The sequence below is a fragment of the Podarcis pityusensis genome (genome assembly GCF_964106645.2).
Source record: "Podarcis pityusensis genome assembly, chromosome: 1".
Taxonomy (NCBI): domain Eukaryota; kingdom Metazoa; phylum Chordata; class Lepidosauria; order Squamata; family Lacertidae; genus Podarcis; species Podarcis pityusensis.
Genome location: NC_138028.1, coordinates 97,533,817 through 97,556,423, shown reverse-complemented (window position 1 = coordinate 97,556,423; position 22,607 = coordinate 97,533,817). Strand labels below are relative to the sequence as shown.

At 42.2% G+C, this 22,607-nt stretch overlaps 1 protein-coding gene across 3 annotated transcripts in view; it reads left to right on the top strand.

Moving 5' to 3' along the window:
• NCKAP5 (NCK associated protein 5) overlaps window positions 1-22,607 on the top strand; it is a 627,572-nt gene that overhangs the window by 47,164 nt on the left and 557,801 nt on the right. For all 3 annotated transcript variants that reach the window (XM_081005049.1, XM_081005050.1, XM_081005048.1), the window contains one exon: window positions 9,167-9,307. The gene's annotated coding sequence lies outside the window, so the exon portion shown is untranslated. The remainder of the gene's footprint in view (window positions 1-9,166; window positions 9,308-22,607) is intronic.

Here is a 22,607-nt window from a genome sequence, read left to right as displayed (position 1 = left end):
GTTTTTGCTGCAAGGGCATCTGTTGTCCCAGACTGCTTCCTTAAGCAGATTTTATGCACTCTGTGTTGCTAATAAAAATTCAAAGTATATGCAGAGCAACAAAAACAAATCTATTAAACTCTTACTCTCTCTCAGTATAAGGAATAGATAGTGCCGCAAGTATGTATTATCAAAAGGAGAAGAGTGTGTTGTGTTAAATTAAAAATGCAACCAGCATAAAAAATGTTTGCAAAACAATGACAGTGCTTTCTTGGCTGGTTTTATTAATCACAAACAACTATATGAATTGGAGGTAGGTAATATCTCTATAAGCTGCAGAGCATTAAAATACACACAAGTGCTACCATATATCAAAGAATTATTGCTTTATTGAGATAGAAATTTCTATACAGTGGTACCTCAGTTTACGAACTTAATCTGTTCCGGACATCCGTTCTTAAACTGAAGCCATTCTTAAACTGAAGCGTGCTTTCCCTAATGAGGCCTCCTGCCACCAGTGCCTTTCCACCGTTCGGATTCCATTCTTAGACTGAGGTAAGGTTTGCAAACCGGGACACTACTCGTAAACCGAATCGTTCGTAAACAGGGCTGTTCTTAAACCGAGGTACCACTGTAATGACTTACACTGTTAAAGAACAGAAGCTTGCACATTTGTTCTATCAGCACACAGAATATTGACCAGTCATGTGAACTATACAGCCTTTAGCTGATTAAACAATCTATGGCCTTTTAAAATGAGTTTGGGGGGTGTATTGGTTTGTGGTTTTAAAATATATTTTTTGTTCTTATTTTGCATTTTTGTTTGTTGTGAACCACCCTGTGATATTCAGATGAAGGGTGGTATGCAAATTTTAGTAAATAATATTATTAATAATAACACAGTTTTTATTTTTAAGGCAATATTTTAAAACATGGATCATTTCTATATGTGTGGATGGTTGGCGTTGGGGATTGAGATATGTACCCACTGCCCACACTGTATTCATTTATTGCCTGCTGCTCCACCCCAATTTTCACTGTTATTTGAGCAGTACATGGGAGTTTAGCACATTGTGCAGAAGGTGGGTATGATTAAGGGCAAAGTTGATGTTGGCAAATGGTTGTCTCATGCAGCATCACTCCTTCTCATAACCCAGTTCATCAACATAGTCTCTCCCAAACTATCCTTCAATATCATTTCTCTTACCCTACTCTTTGATAGTTCCTTGTTCTCCCTTCCCATCCCAGCTTTGTCTATTTAATAAAAAAATTTCAGTCCTTAGGGTAGGCACGATGCCACTTCTATGTTCAGACGTGCCTACCACATTAATAGCAATAATAATTGCAATACTAAATGTAAAGGTATAGCAAGTACGTTCTTATCACTAAGATTGAAAGGAACAAAAACATCTCCTCCAAAGTTCCTCTGGCTGTGAGGCAAGGGTTGGGTGGAGAGTTAAATAAAATAATTGCTTCCATTTAGGAAAGAGGTCACCATCATGCTATGTATATTTACTCAGCAGTAAGTCCCATTGAGCACAATAGGATTGGTTCAAATGTAATTGTGTGTTGGATTGTATCACTGCCTATGGTGATAACTCTAGGCTTATCTTGTGTTTATTTTGATTCGTTCCATTGCTTGATATGAAATATGGCAGGAGACAGATGTGGCTTAATTTTCTAGCTGTGTAGCCAGCATTTGAGTTTTTCAGTAATGCCGCATCTGGTTTCAGTGATCATTTTTACAAGGAGGATTGTTCTCCCACTTACTTTTGGAATACCTGTGATTTTATATTAAAATTGTTGTGTTTGTGTTGCAATTCTTTCCAAAGAATATAGCAAAGGGCTGTTTGGAAAATGGATTCCACATTCCATGGGATTTTCTGAACTGCAGACAACATTACTTCTTGGAGTCAGGAGTTCAAAATGTCACCTCCATAAAATGTGTGGGAAATTGCATTGGCCTTATATTGATATTTGTTTTGGGTGATAGAAATAATTTATTTTAAAATCACCAGTTGTTCATCCAAGTCAAATATCTAGTAGTGCATTTTTCTGGACAGCATATTTGTTAGTTGACAAAGTATGCTGAAAAGATGTAACTTCTGGGGTGTGTGTGAGTTTAAAAAAACCCACAATCTCTTGTAGCGGTACAGAGGATGATGGTATCAGGTAATACTGCTATCAGGGATAGTTTGGCTTTTATGATCTGGCTCCACAACCTTTGTTTGTCAAGGCAGGCTTTCAAACACATTGCAAATGTAGCTTTCCAAATCTTTTACTGCAGATCTTCCAGTGTGTCGTGAAGTCATGGAAGCAATTCATTGTGAGACTCTTAAATGTAAGCCACATCAAATGAATGCGAGCCATGCAAGGGGTTTTGCACAGTTTCCATTCATTTCAGTTGTGTTTGAGAACTTCACAGAATCGTGCCCATAAACTCTGTCCTCTGTCCTTTAATCTAGGGTGAAAAGCCAATAAAATTTCTTAAGGTATTTTGAGAATCCCACTAATTCTGTAAATATTCCTATATGAATGTTAAAAGCAAACTTATTAAGATTCTACGTTTTGCTATGTTTTAAAGTTGAAGACCAGATTTAAAGTTCTGTATATTTCTGTTTCTCTGCCTGAACTTTGTAATCTTGATTGGCTTGCAGCTAACCTCTTCCAAAGCTTGGCTAGCTTAACTTACACAAGCAAGCATTTTCAGGAATGTTAAATAGACAGTATCTGGGAAGGATTTTTCATAGACATTAAAAATTAGGATAATATTATTATTGCTGCAGGACATCTTATCTGCTTAAGATGTAGGCCCAATATCCATGCTAATGTGGTTAGCTTTGTAATTAGCAGAAAATACCATAACAACTGACTAAGCACATTTCCAGAGACACAAATTCTGTTCATTTCAATGAAGCCTAATCTGAATCAGTATGCTTAGAATTAGCGCCAAGAAATTGCGATATGCTATGCAGGCTGGCTATGCCCACTTAAAAAGGAAACTGCCTGGTTACCATCCATTAAAATCTGTTATGGCCAGCATAGCAGGGTAACTGCTTTGTAGACATCAGTGAGATAATTTATGGTGAAAAGCTGTCTGTAAATATTGAAAATAAATAGCTATGGTGGTTCCTGCCAGACATTACAACTCCCATAATCCCTAACCATTGGCCACACTTGCTGATGGGAGTTGTAGTCCAACAATGGCTGCTCCTGGACTATAGATTTCAGGGGCAGCGCTAATTAGAATGGAAAGAGCTTCCTTAGCAGTGACACCTTGGAGTTCCCCTGCCTCCCTATGTTTGTCGTTCTGTTCCATCTTTTCATCTGTTTACCGGGCATGGAATCTGATGGCATCTTTTAATTCTTTCTGGCTTTTTAAAACCAAAAATGTGCTAATGCTAATGCACTGTTCTTTGCTTCTGTTGGATTCACTTTGTTTTTATTCTGTGACTGTTTAAATCTGTTTTAGGTCATACATAATGTTGTGGTGTTGTTTTTTAAAAAAAAATTGTATTCTATTATTTTAATCTTCATTAAAGGGAACTTCAGTAGCTGGGTGGTGCAGAAATGTAGCTAATAAATAAATACAGTTAGTGCTAGATGGAAGTCTCCTTGTTTTCCTATATTTTTAATGGCTCCTGTGGTTTTATTGCTGCTCCCATGTGCTGCCTTTTATGGCTTTTATTGTTATTTTATTAGTTATATTTTAATGTTTTGATATGATGTTGCAAGCTGCTTTCAGAATTGAAAGGTGTAGTGGAAATATTTTCCCCAAGCATAACCCATTGGGATCTCTCGCACATTAGCAACAGTGGACCCTGCTACTTTCCTGTCTTCTCCTTGCTCCTAGCAGCAGGGTAGAACCATACCAAGCTCCAATGAGAGTCTTCCAGTGACAGCGCTGACATCACTGCTTGAGTGCCTAGTCTCAGCGCCTACAAAAAGTGACAAGCTGTTGCCTTACGCTGGTTTTAAAATGTTCATGTCAGATCCTCCGAGCTGCTGCCTCAGTGCAGCAGCTGAGATGCCATTAAAGGGCATACACATTTCAGGTATCATGGCCACTGAATGAAAACAAACCCCTCTGAATATAACTTGTGAGCAGCTCGTGGAATGTTATTTTGCTTATATATGTATAGTTCACTCTGGCTGAACTTGCTGATGAGGGCCTGCTAGTCGGCTAGGGAGCCATCTAGAGTGGCAAGAGACAACACATTATAGACCAGTTAACCTGGCCTTAGTAGTAGGCAAGCTCCCTGAGACATTAATAAGGGATGAGATCACAAAACATCTGGAGAAATATGAGCTGACAGAAGCCTAGTCATCATGAGATTTGCAAAGTGTAAATCTCGTTTGACAAATTCAAATAGAATGTTGTAGAAGAACTAATGTAGCAAGGAAAGTGGAAAGGACTAGAGGCAGTGCAGTTACTGTGCAGTCCTAGCATCTCTACTAAGAAGTAAGCCCCACTAAGTTTAATGAGATTTATTCCCAGCTAAGTGTGTATACATGTCTAACCCCAACTATTTAGCTTTGGGGGGGGGGGGTTGGAATTGCAATTGCAGTTGCAGTTAAGACTAGAATACTGATTGCAAAAATAAAATAAAATAAAAACGATTGAATAAACTCAAGTCACACTGAAAGTTATTGTTACACAGGCAACCACAGGGATTTCTCCAGGAGAGTGGGATGGGCTGTATCCATTTCTAGCACAATAACTATTAACCCTGTCCCTGTTGCTGCATTGGCATTCTGTAGTTATTGCATCTCACCGTAATCAGTTATTTGCCAGAAACATGACCCAAAACGGCCACTTATTTTATCTTAACAATACAGGTGTCCACCTAGGGCTGCCATACTTCTGGATTTTCCCGGACATTTACGGAATACTGCATTCGGCAGCAGTGTCCGGGCATAAATTGGTCAAATGTCTGGGGAAATCTGGATGTATGGCAGCCCATGTTGGCAGTGCCCTTTTTTGCTGTTTTCCCATAAAAATATCTCAAAACCAGCATTTTTTAAAAATTGATTTTGCCAAAAAAGCTCAACAACTTTTCTGTCCAGATTTTCACTGTTTGAAATATGGCAACCCTACATAACAGCAATACTCACAACAGGGAACCTTAGGAAGTATATAACACGGTTTGCAGGATCAGGTCTTTGGGTTGTGAAACTGTGTACACAATACTATTATGTAATTAGCATGGTTTTCCTCTGCCAGCGAAGGGCATGCCAAATGACAGATGATGAATATATTTTTTTGGATTTTTGTTGTTTTTTACCTGAGGAGTAGGTGTGCCTTTCAGTTCTTTCATGCTGGCTACAGAGTAAATCTTAAGATTTTAAGATTAAGCAACAATCTGAATAATTTGCATTGCTGTTGCACAAGGCACCTAAATTTATGGATGCCACACTTTTATGAGATATGTAGAGGAAACACAGTGATTGCTCCAGGCTATATCAGATGCAGCTTGCTCTCCCAAGAATATACTGTAGTTTGGTTATAGGAACTGATTTAGAGGAGTTTGTGGAATAATTTACATATCATGTAGAAATCTGCCCCGTATTGGCAATTGTTATCATTTTTTCCTCTGAAATTTCAGAGAAGTGCTGTGTTCTTCAAGTCTTCTTTTAGATTGTAAATGAACTTGCTCCCAAATATTCATCTTAGAATTTTACAGATATGCTCAAATCTTTTTGCAGTTGTTCTCAGAATACTTACCTATGTCTTACCCCACATGTGCCCACTTGAACACTTCGATTAGCGGAAAAGGTGCCACCTAATGCCTGTTCCACATTTGTAAGGTGTTGATCATTTAGTATGGCAGTACCAATAGCCTAGTGCAGATGGGGCCTTAGTCTGAACAGGTAAATAGGTGATTAATTCTTCAGTAACTCATCTCCAAACCATTGAGGTGGTGGACATTGTTCTGTAACTTGGAATTGTGCACCTCTTTTTCCTGCCTCTTATTCCAGTGCATTGTGCAAGGCTACAAGTTCACTTTTTGAACATAGTCTAGTTTTCATTGGTAATACAGCCATTTTTCCAAGCTGACATAATTTGACAGAGGGGTCAACAAGAGGGGATTTAAGGATTTATATTTATACAAGTTTCTTTATTTAAAATGACAGCAAGAACAACCCACAATTCCTACATAGAAGCTATGAAGAGAAACAGAAAGTGTCTAAGTACAAGGGAGGCAGGCCACAACAGACCCTAAATTTTATTTAATACTAACTGTACATCTTCGTTTAGGGCAGGTTCTTGTGACTTACAGAGGGGAAACAAACTGTCTGTTATGTGGGATATCTATGATAGATCTCCTGGTATATTTACAAACTGTAATATAGCTGGGGGGAGCTTCCCATTTATGTGAAGTAGTTGGGGAGGGGGAGTTGTTGAATTCTTCCCCTCCCTATGCAATTTTCTTGATCAAAAACTTCTCCCAGCTTCTGTTTGTCCTGCAATGATAAAACACCAAGGTCTATATTCCTCCTCCAAACGCCAAACATCATATTAAGGGAATTTTTTTTAATCAGAAAAATGACTTGGAGAGAGATCATTAAACATCTCTCTCTGACACCACTCAGAGAAAATGGCAACTCCTGCAATTATATCTCAGTTAAAACACACACAGTTACATCATGGATTGTCCATGTAAGAATAGCACTTGGATGTTTCACTGACTAGGAACATAGTAGAAAAACACAAGGTTAAAATCAGCTGAAAACAAAACAAAAGCAAAAACCCCACAGGATAATGGTGTTGCTGCGTGATGAATATGTTAAAAATACATGTATATACCCAGTCCAATTATTTCAGGAGCAGTTTTGAAGTGTGTGACCTTTCTTGCAATAGGCAGCTTGGGAAATGTGTTAAAATGAAAACAAATCAGGCAAATTCCTGGAGGGGAAACGGAATTTCCACTGGTAAGTTAGACCTGGAAACTTTTCTTTATCATGTTTGCTTTGGCTAAATAATCATCTCATTCATTAGGCAATCTATATCTTTCTCATCATGGTACACTCTCTTTTATTTGCACACATCAAAATTACGGGGAATTATGAATTAGAGGATAAACAAACTGCTTATGTGCACAGGATTAAGGGCATGTTTAGTGATTTAGCTCAAATATTTGAAAAGTTTGTGGATGAATTTGGTTTTGTGCTCATGGGCTGATTACTGTAGCCGAAGTTGCAAGAGACTTCATTCTTATGCATCACATAGCGCAGTGGTATAGCACATGGCAGGCATACAGGTATAGAAAGGCCAAAGTTATTTCATGAACAAAATATTCTGTTCAGCAACTCTAACTGTGGGATTCCAAAAGGCTTGGACATCTGAGGACGATGGAAAATTATGCAATGTAATGTAGATGTAAAATTCTGGCAAACCCACCAGTAATATATTGTGAAGTAAGGCATTGGCATAAATGCTCTTTAAAAGTATCCCTGAATGATTTTATTAAAACTTTTTCATAGTACAATAAGATATAAAAAAAAATCTAAATAAAAAACAAAAACAGTGAAAGAAAGAGAAAAGACACAGTCCTCTCTCTAAGGTAGCTCTTAATCCTTGTCCCACACAGAAAATGGTGGACCCTCCCAGCTCTCACCTGGGAGCTTTCCTTTCTTCTCCTCATCTCTCACCCTGGGAGGTCTTCCCTTCCCTGCCAAATGCTCTTTAAAAGTATGATGGTTGCATCATTGCTTCAGAGTGTCTACTTTCAAATGAGAAATAATGTTTCATTTATGAGATTTTATAGTGCAATAAACAAAAGGTTGCCAGAATGTGTTTTGTTAACCTTCTTCTGGCTTATTTGCTAAAAACAATTTCTAAGTGTTTTAAAATGAGCTCACTCAGGAAGGAATGGTATCTAATTTACAGATTCCATAGATAGAGGTGCAGAAATTCTGTATGGACTGGCATTTCAACAACACAATAAACATGATAAATGAGACCAGATCTAAAGGACTACTGGGTGTAAACCAGCATGAATAATTGCAATCACCCACTGGAATTTGCCCCCTCTTCATACTGTTCATAGGTACAAATAGCAGTACTTTTGGAATTGGATTTTCTGATTTAACAAAACATGATAGAGAGGTTTTGAGTGTATTGCTGCATGCCACCCCAATCTCTGAGCGTGCGAAATTCCAGGGGTTCTAGGTGCACTTGCCTAGGGCCCATGTTTTCTTTTGGAAATGAGGCACAGCGGACACTGGTGTCTTTATGATATATGGTTTATTGACACATATATACCACCTGAGCCTACAGTGGAAGAGCTCACAGCATAATCAGCTTCTTCCGTAGGTGCAGCCTTGGATTCAACATACATAAAACATCACGCCCTGCCTGCTGCTTTCTGTTTCAGTCACATAGCTCATAACTCCAACCCCTCTAACCTAAGCTCTGACTTTATCTGTTGAGGGAGAGGGGCCCCACACATTTGCCATCTCACACTGAGTTCTTTTTGATCCTCTGTGTTCTTAATGGCCCATCTCCCAGGCTGTCATCTTAACACGGGAGGCTAGCCTGACTTAATTAGATTTTAATACTTGCTGATTCCAGGTGATTAGAAGTGTCTAGCACATAGTTTAACACCCAAACCTTAATTAAATTCTACATCTACTGGACCCAGGAATTGAAGGGAGTCAGTTTCTAGGTCTGAATCACCATGTGTCATTGCTGTAGAATGGAACTGGGAAAGTGATGTAGGCCAATCATTAGCACTAATCCAGGATGGGTTTTCAAGTTAATTTATGGCATGCTTTAGTTTTCCACATAATTAATTAAAATATTATTGCATATTCATGCACACACACCTATGTAAGCCAAGCCACATTACCCTGGCATTGTGTTTAGGACGCTGTCCATTACACATAAACCTAAAAATGTGCTTTTACAAATCAGCAAAAAGCCCCATGTGATATTACTAGGGATATACTACTCAGTAATTGTTTCAAGTCACTTGTCTTAGAATCAGTGCAATTGTGAGCTGCTAAGCTTTGATTACAAAGGTTTTCACTGTTATTTCAGAGTTTGCATTAGCTCTTGGCACTCATCTGAGAACAATTCAAAGTTGTGACTTTTTGTTGTTCTGAACTATGAAGCCCTAAATGGCTTGAGCCCAGATATAAAAATGAGAGATCATTCAACTCCTCTACTGTGTTTGCACTGCAGGCAGCTGAGGGCAGATAGTGCATTCTGGCTTCAAATGTGAAGGAAAACAGAGAGACAGTCCTGGTAGCCTCTCCCTAAGCTTTTAAACTCATTGGGCTAGAAAGTGTATCATTCTCAGAATCAAAGTATCTTCAGGGAGAGGTAAGTCTTTAAGAAAGAAAAAAAATGTAAGCAGTCCTAAATGCTGTTATGTGAGTTTTAAACCGAACTTCTAAAACGTATTTTGCCTATATTTTCTACCATATTTTCAAAAGTTTTGATGATGCTGAAATGCCTGAGTTTATGGGATAGATTAGATATAGGCCATTGCAACAAGAATAAGACGAGCAATGATGTCTACAAAGGAGCTCAAACTGTAAACATTGAAGGAACGATAATAAACAGTAGCGACTCCTGAATTGAATTTTAAAAACTTAAAACTCGAAACCTGGTCATAAATATAAGCACCAATTCTGTGAATTGGCCATATTTTTACTGTTACTTGTAGCACAATACTACTTTTAATGTCATATTTTATAAATTGCTTCCTGGTCATTGACCGTATTAAAGATATTTGATTTGATATAGGCCTGTACATAAAGACCTCTACATCCTTTATACATACCATGAATAAACTTTCACAGTATGTAGGCAGAATCAAGTGCTGTCTGCACTTTTAATTGGATCTGACTGAAATCTACTAATGCTATCACCCCTGCTACTACCATTTAGCCATTTATTTGCCAGAGGTGTGTTAGGCTCTTTACAGCAGTGGCCTCATTTCTTCATAGCAACCTGGAAGATTTAGCTTTTGGAAAGAAAGAATGCTGGAATCCCCAGAGTTTTCTAACCTACTCCAGATTTAAACATTCATTATTTATAACAGCATCCTGGAAACTACTTTGCTCAGGCAATTAATTACAATGACCCAGCTGAACGGAAGATGGTACAATGCCACATGCCGTGCCATGTAATTAGTCACTAGGCCAGCTCTGCACATTAAAATCTACAGACTGTCTTTATTGAGTACAAGAGATCACCGGTCTTATAGATAATGGCTTAGATGGGAATTTTCATTCCTTAAAAGCAGCGGATATTAAGGTATGAAATGTAGTACTCCTAATAGTTTGTTCTTGGAGATTACTACTGCTGCAATGTCCAAAGGCAACATATAGCATTTTCATTACCTCCCTGGCTGTCATCTTGAGCGATCTTTGAAAAGCTTTACAGACTTAAGGGCAACTGAGGCAGTAAATGTTGTTCCAGAATGATCCTCCAGTTTTAAATGCCATCTAGTGACGATTCAATGAGCATAGAAACTGCAAATCCCAGAAAGCGAAGAATATTTCAGTTTTAGGCCTACCGTGTTGATAGTACCCCAAGCACAAATTTGGTACAGTCCCCTACTCCTCCAGATATGAATGTACGATACCCTAGAGAAAGAGGCTCAGTGTGTATGGAATGCCAAGAAGTTTTTCAACTTTCTGTGTTGACTGCCTCCCATTACAAATCAGTGTTACAGGATAGATGGAAAGAAAATAATAACAGCATTGAGCTGTAGTAGACTCCGCTAAACCAGAAATAGTACCTTGGGTTAAGAACTTTGCTTCAGGATGAGAACAGAAATCGCACGGCAGTGGCAGCGGGAGGCCCCCATTAGCTAAAGTGGTACTTCAGGTTAAGAACAGTTTCAGATTAAGAACGGACATCCAGAACAAATTGAGTTCTTAAACCAAGGTACCACTGTATTACTTATTGAAGATATGTTGTGTTTTATTACATGGCAGGCACTGTAAGCCAGCTTTCTCCAACACAGTGCCCTTCAGATGTTTTGGACTACAACTCCCATCAACTCCATCTAGCACTGTCATGATGGGAATTGTAATCTAAATGATCTGGAAGGCACCAAGCTGGAGAAAGGTGCTCCAGATAACAAAAGACTGATGCTGAGATTTAAACATCATTTGTTTGTTTAATTCATTTGTATGGATTTCAGAAAGAGCTCCAGGTATTGCGTATGCCTCTCTTTCTATGATAAAATATATACATTGGTACCTCTGGATGCGAATGGGATCCGTTCCGTAGCCCCGTTTGCATCCTGAAGCGAACACAACCTGTGTCTGCGCGTGAGTGGGTCATGATTTGTCGCTTCCGCGCATACGCGTGACGTCATTTTGAGCGTCTGCACATGCGTGAGCGGTGAAACCTGGAAGTAACACGTTCCGTTACTGCAACCCGAAAATGCTCACCCCGAAGCTACTTCAACCCAAGGTATGACAGTACTCCTCAAGAGGTACTATCTTTGTTTGATTCAGCTATTTTCAGAGCTGAGTAAATTAAAAACAGCCATGCCAGTTATTGATTGAGCTTCTCTCAGTAAAGTGTGAATCCTGAACTTCACTTGACTTGAAGCAGAACATTGGTCAGAGTGGGTTAAGCTTTTATATATATATATATAGTTTAGAGGAGTTCATTGCCACATATTAAGTAGCCCAGTGCCTATAAAGGAAGTCAACACAATTTCATTTTGCAGAGAGAGCGAGAAAGAGAGAGAGAGAGAGAGAGAGAGAGAGAGAGAGAGAGAGAGAAGCAACCTTCTCACACACCTGTTCTTAGAAATGGTATATTCCTTGTTTTTGCTTGTAGACTATAATGATTGTTATCACAGTTAAAAAAAATCTTTTCCTGTATTCCCTTTGATCTTCAAAGAGCACTAGTGTTTCCAGAGGACAAAGAAAGCATAACAAGAATATTTTTATGTGTGTAACCAAGCCGGTGATTTGCTTGCAAAACACACAAGGTGAAGAGTCTTATTTCAATTTCAAGGAAAATATGGAGAAGTCAGAATGGTTATATTCACTCTCCATAGAATAGGTAGTAGTCAACCAAGCTTTACTCAAAATAGACCTGTTGACATTATATATGACTTTAGTCATGTTCATTAATATCAATGTGACTTCTCTGAGTAAAACCCAATGTTTAGTATCTTAGATTTCCTTCCATTTCTGTTCATGAGCAAAGGCACCCAAACCATAGTTAGAATCTACCCATACTCTATGAGGCAGCCTATGGGCAAGTTCCTACACTACTGCCCATGCATATGTGTGCCTGTGTGAGCTACATTTGGCAACCCCAGAAACACAGCAGGCTATAGAAAGTGATGTTTCAACATGTTCAGTTTCTTGGAATAACATATAAGCACCCAGAGCAAATCATCATTATCATCACCGTTAAGACCTGGGTAGAAAAAATAATAATTTTATTTTTTTGATGAGTGAATAGAGAAATAGGCATTTGGGTTTTGTGGAGCACTTAAAGAATGAATAAGTTTACAGTAGTAATATGCAGAAGAAGATATTGTCCAATCAGTTTGATTACTCATTTCCTGAAGTGCCAGCGAAGGTAATAGCTAGAGGGCTAAACAAGGCTTGATCAGAAGTGGTTTAAAATGCTGCTTTATTGTGTCTCCCCACATGTCGCAAGGACTGAATAAGGAAGATAAATCAGTTCAAGCTGCTATTGAAAGCAGACAGATGATGTACCGGTAGTTAGATCTGCATTGTAGCACATATGAAGCTACTGAACAACACATATAACATGAGATGCCCAGTTTACAGTAGGCAAATAAAAGGCAAAGCAGGTGCTGCAAAGCTCTTAACATGCTGTGATTTCATGGTGGGATTCTGATCCACTTTATACACTACATTTTAAATATTTATGCATTGATTTGATTTATTATACCCTACTCTTCAACAGATTTCCAGGGCAGTTTGCAAAAAGTTAAGATTACAAATTGAAACAAAAGCAAAAAAGCACATTAAAACAACACAGTATAACAGCAGTCAGCAGAATTAAAAGCAAAACTTCCAAACATTGTGAAGGCAATGCAGAGAGGATTTAATAGCCTGGTATTTATTTATTTTTAAAAAGTATTTGCCTGCTGTTGAACCACAACTTCCTGGGTGAGAACGTTCCATAGCCAGAGTGCAACAACCATATAAACCCTGTCCCATATAGTCTTCAGTGGTGGTAGTACTGAAATGGTGTTGAAAAAGCTATGTGTAAGCACTTGCGGAGTAAACAACTGTAAATCTTATACGTAAGTATTTGTGGAGCCAACAGACTCTTAAGGCACTTCAGTCATAAACCATATTGTGATGGGACGATGAGCTGCTTGTGTGTAAAATCCTAGTCCCTCAGAGTTTGGTCAAGTTTGCAAACCTCTGTCTGTAACGGAGCCCCTTAAACATGGCTCCGTCAGTCGCTGGCAGATTCCGACAGTGGTTGCTTTCGGAATCGCTTCCAACATAAAAGCTCCTTAACGGAAACACGTCTTCTGGACTCTCTGCGTGACAGTTTCCGGCGAGGAGTGGGTGTCCCTACAGGAGGTCCTGAAACCTCCCCACTGTTTTCGCTGGAAGTGTCTCTGAGCCATCCCTCCAGCTCCCTTTCCCTCAGCTCAGCTCCTCTCCCCCTACTGGTTCCCTCTTCAGCTGCTGAGTCTCTCCCAACCTGTGTGAGCCCTTTCACTTCCCTTCCTTCCGATGGCAGTTCCCTGACATCCACCTCCCCTCCAGGGCCCCCTTCATCCCCTCTCGCCCCCTCCTCTACGGGCGGTGAGGAGGCAAAACCCCGGAATGAACTTCCTTCATCTTCCGATGTCCCGAACACTTCTCTCCACCTGTTGCGGTTCCTGGTCTCGAAGTACTCCTCCTCCTCAGAGTCCATCTCCCCTTCCCCTTCCGATTCCGAGAATCCTTCCAACTCCTCCTCCTCATCGGTGGTCCCAAAGTATTCCCTCCGGAACCTCTCCACAGGCTGAGGTTTCCTTGGGAACCTTTGATGGAACGTTTCTATCAATACCTCGTCATTGATATCTTCTGCCATTACCCAAGTGTTTTCTGACTCCGGTTCTCCTTCCCACGCTACCAAATACTCCACCTGATCCCCCTTCCATCTGGCGTCGAGGATTTCTGCCACATGGCTGCTGCATTCCCTTTCTTCTATGACCGGTCCCCGAGTGGCCATCCCTTCTCGTCCCCCCTCATACGGTGACAGTAACGACCTGTGAAATACTGGGTGCAGTTTCATGTGGTTGGGTAACCGGAGCCTGAAAGCCACTGGGTTGACCTGTTGAATGACCTCAAAGGGACCCAATCTCCTGGGTCTTAATTTCTTACAACCTCCTTTGAACGGCAACCCTTGGGTTGACAGCCACACCCTATCTCCCACCCTTATGGTTTCACCTTCCCTTCGGTTCTTGTCTGCCTGCCTCTTGTATTCTTCCTTCGCCCTTTCTAAGTTGAGTTGGAGCTGACGATGGATTGCTTCCATTTCTTCTACAAAATGCTCGGCTGCCGGGACACCCCATCTCTCCCCTTCTCCCCCTGGGAAAGCCCTGGGATGACACCCATAATTAGCCAAGAAGGGGCTCATCCCTGTGGACACATTCTCGGCATTGTTGTAGGCAAATTCCGCCAGCGCCAACTTTTCTACCCAGTCATTCTCTCTGTCATTGACATAACACCTCAGGTATTGCTGGAGGACCCCGTTTGCTCTTTCCGCCTGCCCGTTGGTTTCAGGGTGCCGGGCAGTCGAAAAGTTGACCTCCACCTGCAGTAAGCTCATGAGCTTCCTCCAGAACCTGGAAGTAAATTGTTTTCCTCGGTCTGAGACCACCCTCAATGGCACCCCGTGCAACCTAAAAATGTGTTCTACAAATAACTTCGCTGTCTCTTCCGCCGTGACTGCATGCGAGCAGGCTACAAAGTGGCACATCTTTGTTAGTAGGTCTACCACCACCATGATGGCTGTTTTCCCCTTGGACTTCGGCAGATCAGTCATAAAATCTATCGACACTGCCTCCCAAGGTCGTTCTGGGGTTGGTAAGGGTTCTAATAGCCCCGCCGGTGCCCGCCTCTCCCCTTTGGCTCGCTGGCATTGCTCACACCCTCTTACATACTCCCGTACATCTTCCCTCACCTTAGGCCACCAAAATTCCCTGGTGACCAACCACATGGTTTTGTGTTGTCCAAAATGCCCCGCCGTGGGGCTGTCGTGCAACTGCTTGAGTACCCTCCCCCTTAAGTCTCCTTCAGGGATATACAGTGCCCCTTTGTAATACAAAGCTCCATTTCTTTCCTCAAAACCCCCTGGTTCCTCTCCCTCACCCCTAAGACCTCTGAGCTTATTCTGGGCGTATTCATCATTCTCTGTTTCCTCTACCAGTTCTCTTTGTCCCACCAATGCCGCCCCACACACCCAGCGGTCCTCTGGAATGACATGTCTCTCTTCGGGTGCTCCCTCCCCCTCCAAATATTCAGGTTTGCGTGAGAGAGCGTCCGCCCTAATGTTCTCTGGGCCTGGCACGTAACAAATCTCAAAGTTAAATTTGGAGAACTCCTGGGCCCATCTCACTTGCCGTTGGTTGAGCACTCGTGCCGTCCTCCAATACTCTAGGTTCTTGTGGTCAGTGCACACTTGCACCTTATGTTGTGCGCCAATTAGCAGGTGCCTCCATCTCCGGAACGCCTCATGAATGGCTAGTAGTTCTCGGTCATACACCGTGTAGTTCCTCTCGGATTTGTTCAGCTTTCGCGAAAAAAAGGCACACGGTCTCCACTCTGACTCCTCCTTCCCTGGCTGCAGAAGCACCGCCCCAATAGCTCTGTCTGATGCGTCAGTTTCCACTCTCATCGGTTTTTGTAAATCCACATGCAGGAGTTGTTGTTCCGAGGCGAAGGCCCTTTTTAGTTCCTCAAATGCTCGCTCCGCCTCCTCAGTCCAAACGAACTTCTTCTTACTGCTGAGACAGTCCGTAATGGGCGCCGTCAGGTGGGCAAAGTTTCGGATGAACTTACGATAGAAGTTCCCAAATCCTAGGAACCTCTGCACATCCTTCCTTGTTTTGGGTGTTTTCCATTCCAGCACCGCCTGGACCTTGCCGGGATCCATGGCCAATCCCTTGTCTGACAGGCGATACCCCAGGAATTCCACCTCCTTGGTATGAAACTGACACTTCTCCAGTTTCACCCACAGCTGGTTGGCTTGCAGCCTGCTCAACACTTCTCTGACGTCTCTCACATGCTGCTCCTCATTCTCAGAATACACCAACACGTCGTCTAAGAAGGCCACACAATTCTTGTAAAGCAAAGGCCCCAGGACGTGGTTCATAAACGATTGAAAGCACGCGGAGCCTCCTTGTAGGCCGAAGGGCATAACTAAATATTCAAATGCCCCCAAAGGGGTGAACATGGTGGTTTTCCATTCATCCCCCTTCCTTATTCGTATCAGGTTGTACGCCCCCCTTAGGTCCAGTTTAGTAAAAATCTTTCCCTTCCTGACCCTTGTCAAAATGTCGTCAATCCTGGGCATAGGGAAAGCCACTGGTTCTGACACTGCATTTAAGGCCCTGAAGTCACACACAAGCCTCGGCTTGTTCGTGTTTTTTTTATCCACAAAAAACACTGGGCTGCCCCCCACCGCCCTGGACTCTCTGATGAACCCTCTCTTCAGGTTCTTGTCAATGAACTCTCTTAGCTCCTGCATCTCTCTGTCTGACATGGCGTACAGCTTGCCTACAGGGAGCTGTGCCCCAGGGAGTAAATTGATTTGACAGTCAAAGGGTCTATGCGGGGGTAGTTGGTCAGCTTCCCTTTCGCTGAAGACGTCGCGGAGATCTGCGTATTGTCGTGGTACCTTCACGTTCTCCGTTACTTCAGTCCCTGCTAGGGTGGCTTGGGCCCCTGCCAAACCCTTTCCCTCTTTGCAGTGTTCTAAGCAATGTGCTGAACCAAAAGAAACCACTCTCTGATGCCAGCCCACCAGCGGATCATGTAACGCTAGCCAGCTCATCCCCAATATAATGGGAGCTCCTCCCAAGGTGGCCACATTAAACGCTATCAGTTCGGTGTGCCTTGCCACCTTCATTATCATTGGGACGGTCTGCAAGCTGACTTCTCCTCCCAACAGCTCCCTGCCATCGATCGTGGTCACCTGCAGGGGGTTGCTTAAAGGGATCGTCTGTATCTGGTGTTCAGCTGCAAACTCTTTGCTCATGAAATTGCAGGAGCTGCCTGAGTCCAACAGCGCCTTTATCTTTAGAGGGTGTCCGTTTGGCAGCTCTAGCGCCACTTCTATCACTAGGGCGGGTTTAGGAGGTTCTGGCGTGGGCACTTTCACTGCTCTTTGGCCTGGCTGCTGTGCCCCGACGGTGGCAGCCAGGCGTTGGCTTTTACTTGCTTCGGTATTTCTTCCTCTCTTCCCTCCACAGCTCCTACCATCCCTTGCCATTCCTTCCTCTGGGGGCAGACTCTGGCAAAGTGACCTGGCTGTTGGCAGAGATAGCATTTCCGGGCGCCTTTTCCCTCCTTCTTTCCCCCCTCACTGGGCTTTGAAACTGCGCGCGCGCGCGCCGTTCCGATTTCCATCGGCTCTGCCGGCGGGAAAGTTGGCTCTGGAATGTCTGGAATGCGGAACTCCTTCCAACGTTCCCCCTTCCCTTCCCGCCTCTCCAATGCTCTCGCCTCCTGGCGCGCTCCTATGGTCAGCGCTGATTTGGTCAGCTGGTCCATAGACTCCGCCCTGGGCGCCCGGGAAAGTTCGTCTTTCACAGCCGAAGAAAGCCCTTCTTCAAAGAGCATTTGAATGGGTTCCGCCGATAGATCCCACCCCAATTTATGGATCAACATGGTGAACTCAGTCCAGTACTCACGGACAGATCGGCTCCCCTGTTTGCAAGCCATTAACTGTCTGCGGACCACTCCCTGTTCAATATCGCTGGAAAACATCAGATCCATGGCGCGAAAGAACTTCATCGTGTCCTTTAGGACGTCACTATTCGCTGCCATCAGGGGTCTAACCCAGTCTCTCGCCCCCTTTTCAAGATGCCCAATCACGAAAGCCACTCGTGATTCCTCGTCAGGGAATTCATCAAACTGCAGATTGAGGGCATATTGCATCTCTGTCCGAAAGCCATGATAGTCTTTGGGCTCCCCCCCAAACTTCTGCACCAATCCTGGTACCTTTCTGACGAGCTGGGTGTCTTTCCCCTTTTTGTCTGCATCCTGAGCCCTCCTCTCCTCAAGCCTCGCCGTCTGCAGCGCTAGCTGGACCTCCAACACCCGGTACCTTTCTTCCAGGCTTGGACCCGCTCCAGCTCCTGCTTCTCCGGTTCCGGCTGGGTTGCTCATGATGCCTTCTCCTGCACAAGCTGCTCACGAAGACTGTCGGAATGCTGTGATGGGACGATGAGCTGCTTGTGTGTAAAATCCTAGTCCCTCAGAGTTTGGTCAAGTTTGCAAACCTCTGTCTGTAACGGAGCCCCTTAAACATGGCTCCGTCAGTCGCTGGCAGATTCCGACAGTGGTTGCTTTCGGAATCGCTTCCAACATAAAAGCTCCTTAACGGAAACACGTCTTCTGGACTCTCTGCGTGACAGTTTCCGGCGAGGAGTGGGTGTCCCTACAGGAGGTCCTGAAACCTCCCCACTGTTTTCGCTGGAAGTGTCTCTGAGCCATCCCTCCAGCTCCCTTTCCCTCAGCTCAGCTCCTCTCCCCCTACTGGTTCCCTCTTCAGCTGCTGAGTCTCTCCCAACCTGTGTGAGCCCTTTCACTTCCCTTCCTTCCGATGGCAGTTCCCTGACACATATGATGGACTTTCAAGGTTTAAAAAAGACCCCAGCAGAATTGAACCCAGAAATGAGCTGCAAGCACAACTATTTTCAGCTTCAATTTTGACCAAGCATGGAATTACATTGTTGGAAAAATATTTGGACTCAATACCCAATACCCTGTGAGTTCATCCTGGACGGCCAATAAGATCCAAACTCCAATTTTCAAGTCAAACAGCACATTTATTTAGATGTTGCAAGGCCAGTGTGACATAACCTCAACCAGCAAGTAATTGACGGTAGCACACCGGATATGAAAACAGAACAACCATTTATACACTTACAAGCAAAGGTTTAATCAGGAGGCATGTCAATTTTCTTATCTTTCCCTCCTTCCTTTGTCCTTAACAGTTATAGTAATAGCTCCTGCATACATGTCATTCCATTCTTTTCCCATGGTTTTCTTGCACATACAACCTTCACTTTCTTGGTCCTTCTTACACACATTTTAATATTTATTCTATAATTCAATAATTTCAATAATTATCCAACAACACCACAGTGGCATACACATATGGTTTTGAGATAAGGTGATTTAGAGCAGATGTCTTCAACCTTTTCAGACCCAAGACCCACTTTTAACTCAAACATGCATTTGGAGACCCATTTCTTTGTATCGTGATAGTGCTCCTGTTACGAGCCACTTTGAATGAAGCCTTGGTCCCAACCCACCTGCTGAAAACCAGTGATTTAGAGCATCCGTTGTCAACTGGTGGGTTAGGATCCATGAGCTCTTGGGCCAACTGCAATGCAAACTGTAGGCACAGTTGGCTTTTATCCTCAGTTGGCAGACCAGGCTATGCTCATTGTCTGGGCAGTTGAACTTTGTTCTGGGCAGTTTTGCAGCTGGCTGAAATTTTGTTTTGGTAGGTTGTCCCGCCCTGCAGTGCAGCCAGCTGGGGAATTTAGAATGGCTGGCCACTGGGAAGTGACTGCTCACACCTTGTGAGTGGAAAGCTGCCTGTGAGGGGCCACAACCATCACCCACCCAGAGCAGGGTATGTGGCCATTGTCAGCTTTTGGGTCAGGATCCATGAAAGGATCTTGTCTGACCTAAGCTAGGCCATACCAGTGCTGCTACAGTTATACACAAATGTGGTAACAAAAAATTAAGAAATGAGTCCCATTATGCAAGCTTGAGGTAAAGCATGGTTGAAGACCCGTGATATAGAGCACTGAGCTATGAGTGGAATAGAAAAGCTCAGATATTTGGGTAGGCTTTAAGTCCTCACAAAGCAGCTGATTCTCTCATCTAGTACACTAAGCTTGCCACTCGTCCATTATTTCATGAAATATATTTAGTATTAAAATCTAACATTAATAAATAAGGAACAGTTAGCCAACCTACAGGACCCCACTCATAGGGATAATTTAGACGTTGCATAAGCCTGGTAGGGTTGGAGATGTGTCCATGGTTTGTTTGTCTAGCAGACAATTTTATGAGAAAGTGTGTCAGGCATACTTTTTTGAGAAGCAAATGTCATCCTTGCTTTTGTTTTATTTTCCCCAAGGGTACTCATTCCTTATAACTGGCATCACTGACAGTACTACTACTGAAGGGCAAACAAAGGAAAATGTGAAGGAAAGAAAATGTAGTTCTGAGTAGTAGGTAGTGATACTGTTGAACCCTGCAGACAAAAAAGGGAGTAAACTTTGTGTGCAAAAAAATGGGGTCAAATAATCCTGTGAAAAGGTTAGTATCTAGTAAAATCAGGAGGAAGAGAATGTAGTTGTCAGGGAAAATTGGGAGAGATGTTTGTGACGAATGTGAGTCAAAAAATGGAGGCTATACCGTGGAGATGTAGAGAATAATACAGCACATAAGAGCACTGGATTTCACAGAAGTATTCCTAAATGTCTTGCTTTGATCCTGAGCACAGTTAGGTAGACATACATTCCTCTGAAATCAAGTAGATGTGCCTGGGAAATGGGTACACATCACAAGTACAATGGTAGGTCCAAGGTATGTAGACCACAATTGCATCTAGAACCATGCACATTTCACCTAATGATAGTGAGATGCTTGACATACTCAACTTTGAGGGTTATAAAAATCATCCTCTGCAAACATCAAGGGTACCAAGTGTAGACAGATGTTGTGTGCTTGGTCATATATGGAAAACAATTAAAGTACTTGGTACACAGTGGCAGATAGGGAGGAGCAATTTTAGTACAGTTCAGGCACTAGGATTGCGGAATCTATAACATCACAAAAGGATTACTGAATAGGCTCAAGAATGGGATATGAAGAATGGGACTGTAACTGAGCTACAAGACAAGTTAAAAACAAAACCCTCCCATTTTTTCAATAATTATATTTCTGTTGAAATTAGACACCATGTTACAAAGGATGATACAGTCCAATGGCAGACCAATCTAATAAAGTAAACATGACAGAATAAAATGCAGGAAGAGCAAAATGATAACATTAAAAAAAGTCTGTAGAAAGAGACAGGGCTGGACACTTTAAAAGTTTGTTGAATGAAAGTATTTCCAGTTGTGTAAGATCTGCACATTTATGGCAAGATGTTTTTAAGTAGTTATTAAAATTTGGAGAACTTGTACATTTGCAAACTTTGGTTAAGAACAAAGCTACTGTTCAGCAAAAGCAAACCGTTCCTCCAATTTGTTTATGTTTGCTTAGAAGTGAAGATGGGAGATGGCATGCCTACCTCTAAAAGCACTGTGTGTGTCCTACCCATCTAGAGGTACAAGTTCATTCTTGATTTTTTATGTATTCTTTTTCTTGCTCATGGCATGGGTGGATTTGTTACAGCAAAGAAGATGACTAAACTTGGCCTGTGCCCTATGTTAAATTTACAGGTTGAAGCTGCAGGTATCAGATGTATTTCTATTTGTATTTATTAACCACGCACCTTGTCTTCAAACCTGCAGTGATAGTGCCCCACAAAATAAGATTATTACCTTGACAGGCCTATAGATGGGCTGTACTTGCCCTATGAATGAGGCATATAAAATTCCCTGCCATTCTGGCTTTGATTTCAGTGGGTCTACTCTGATTATGACTTAGTTGGATGTCTCCCCAGGATAGGGATGTGGAACTTCTGGTTCCCCAGATGTTGATGAACTACAACTCCCATCATCCCATGCTGTCTGTGGCTAGTAGAAGTTGGAGTCAAACTTTATCTGGAGGGCCACAGGTTTCCCATTCTTGCTTTATGTACTTCTTAAAATTGCCTGTAAATACTTGTATGAAGCATGTTGTAATTTAAAATAATTTGGTATGTCAATGCAGACTTGTCTTTTTCCCCATCCACATTTCTTGAGCATCAGGTTTGTGGAAACATTGGAAATACAACATAGCATATTGGGGTTGAGAGTTAGAGTGTTGTATTTTGACATGAGAAGACAGGTTAACAATCTTTTTTCAGCCTTGCTACCTGGGTGACCTTGGGCAATTTGTTGTTACTTCCATTTTAACCAAATTCATAGGGCTGTTGCAAGGATGACAAGAGTACTCTGCCCACCAAAAATGGGTTCAGAAACAGTTGTTGTTATTAGAAACCTTGTTCTTTAATAATTTTATATCATTCTTATTAAAAGGTGAATAGCATTACTAATAGCACTAGAATTAAGAATGGGTCTAGATGTTCTTAATGATATTATATCCTAAAATGATAGATATTCAGTGGGTGGAGAGACTTATAAATCCAGATTTTTCATAGTAGTAAATGAGAAGGTAGCATATGTTTCCTCCAGTTTTTCTGCTTTTTGCAGCTATCTATCTTACTTACATGTATATCCCACCTTTCTTGCATCATGGAACCCAAA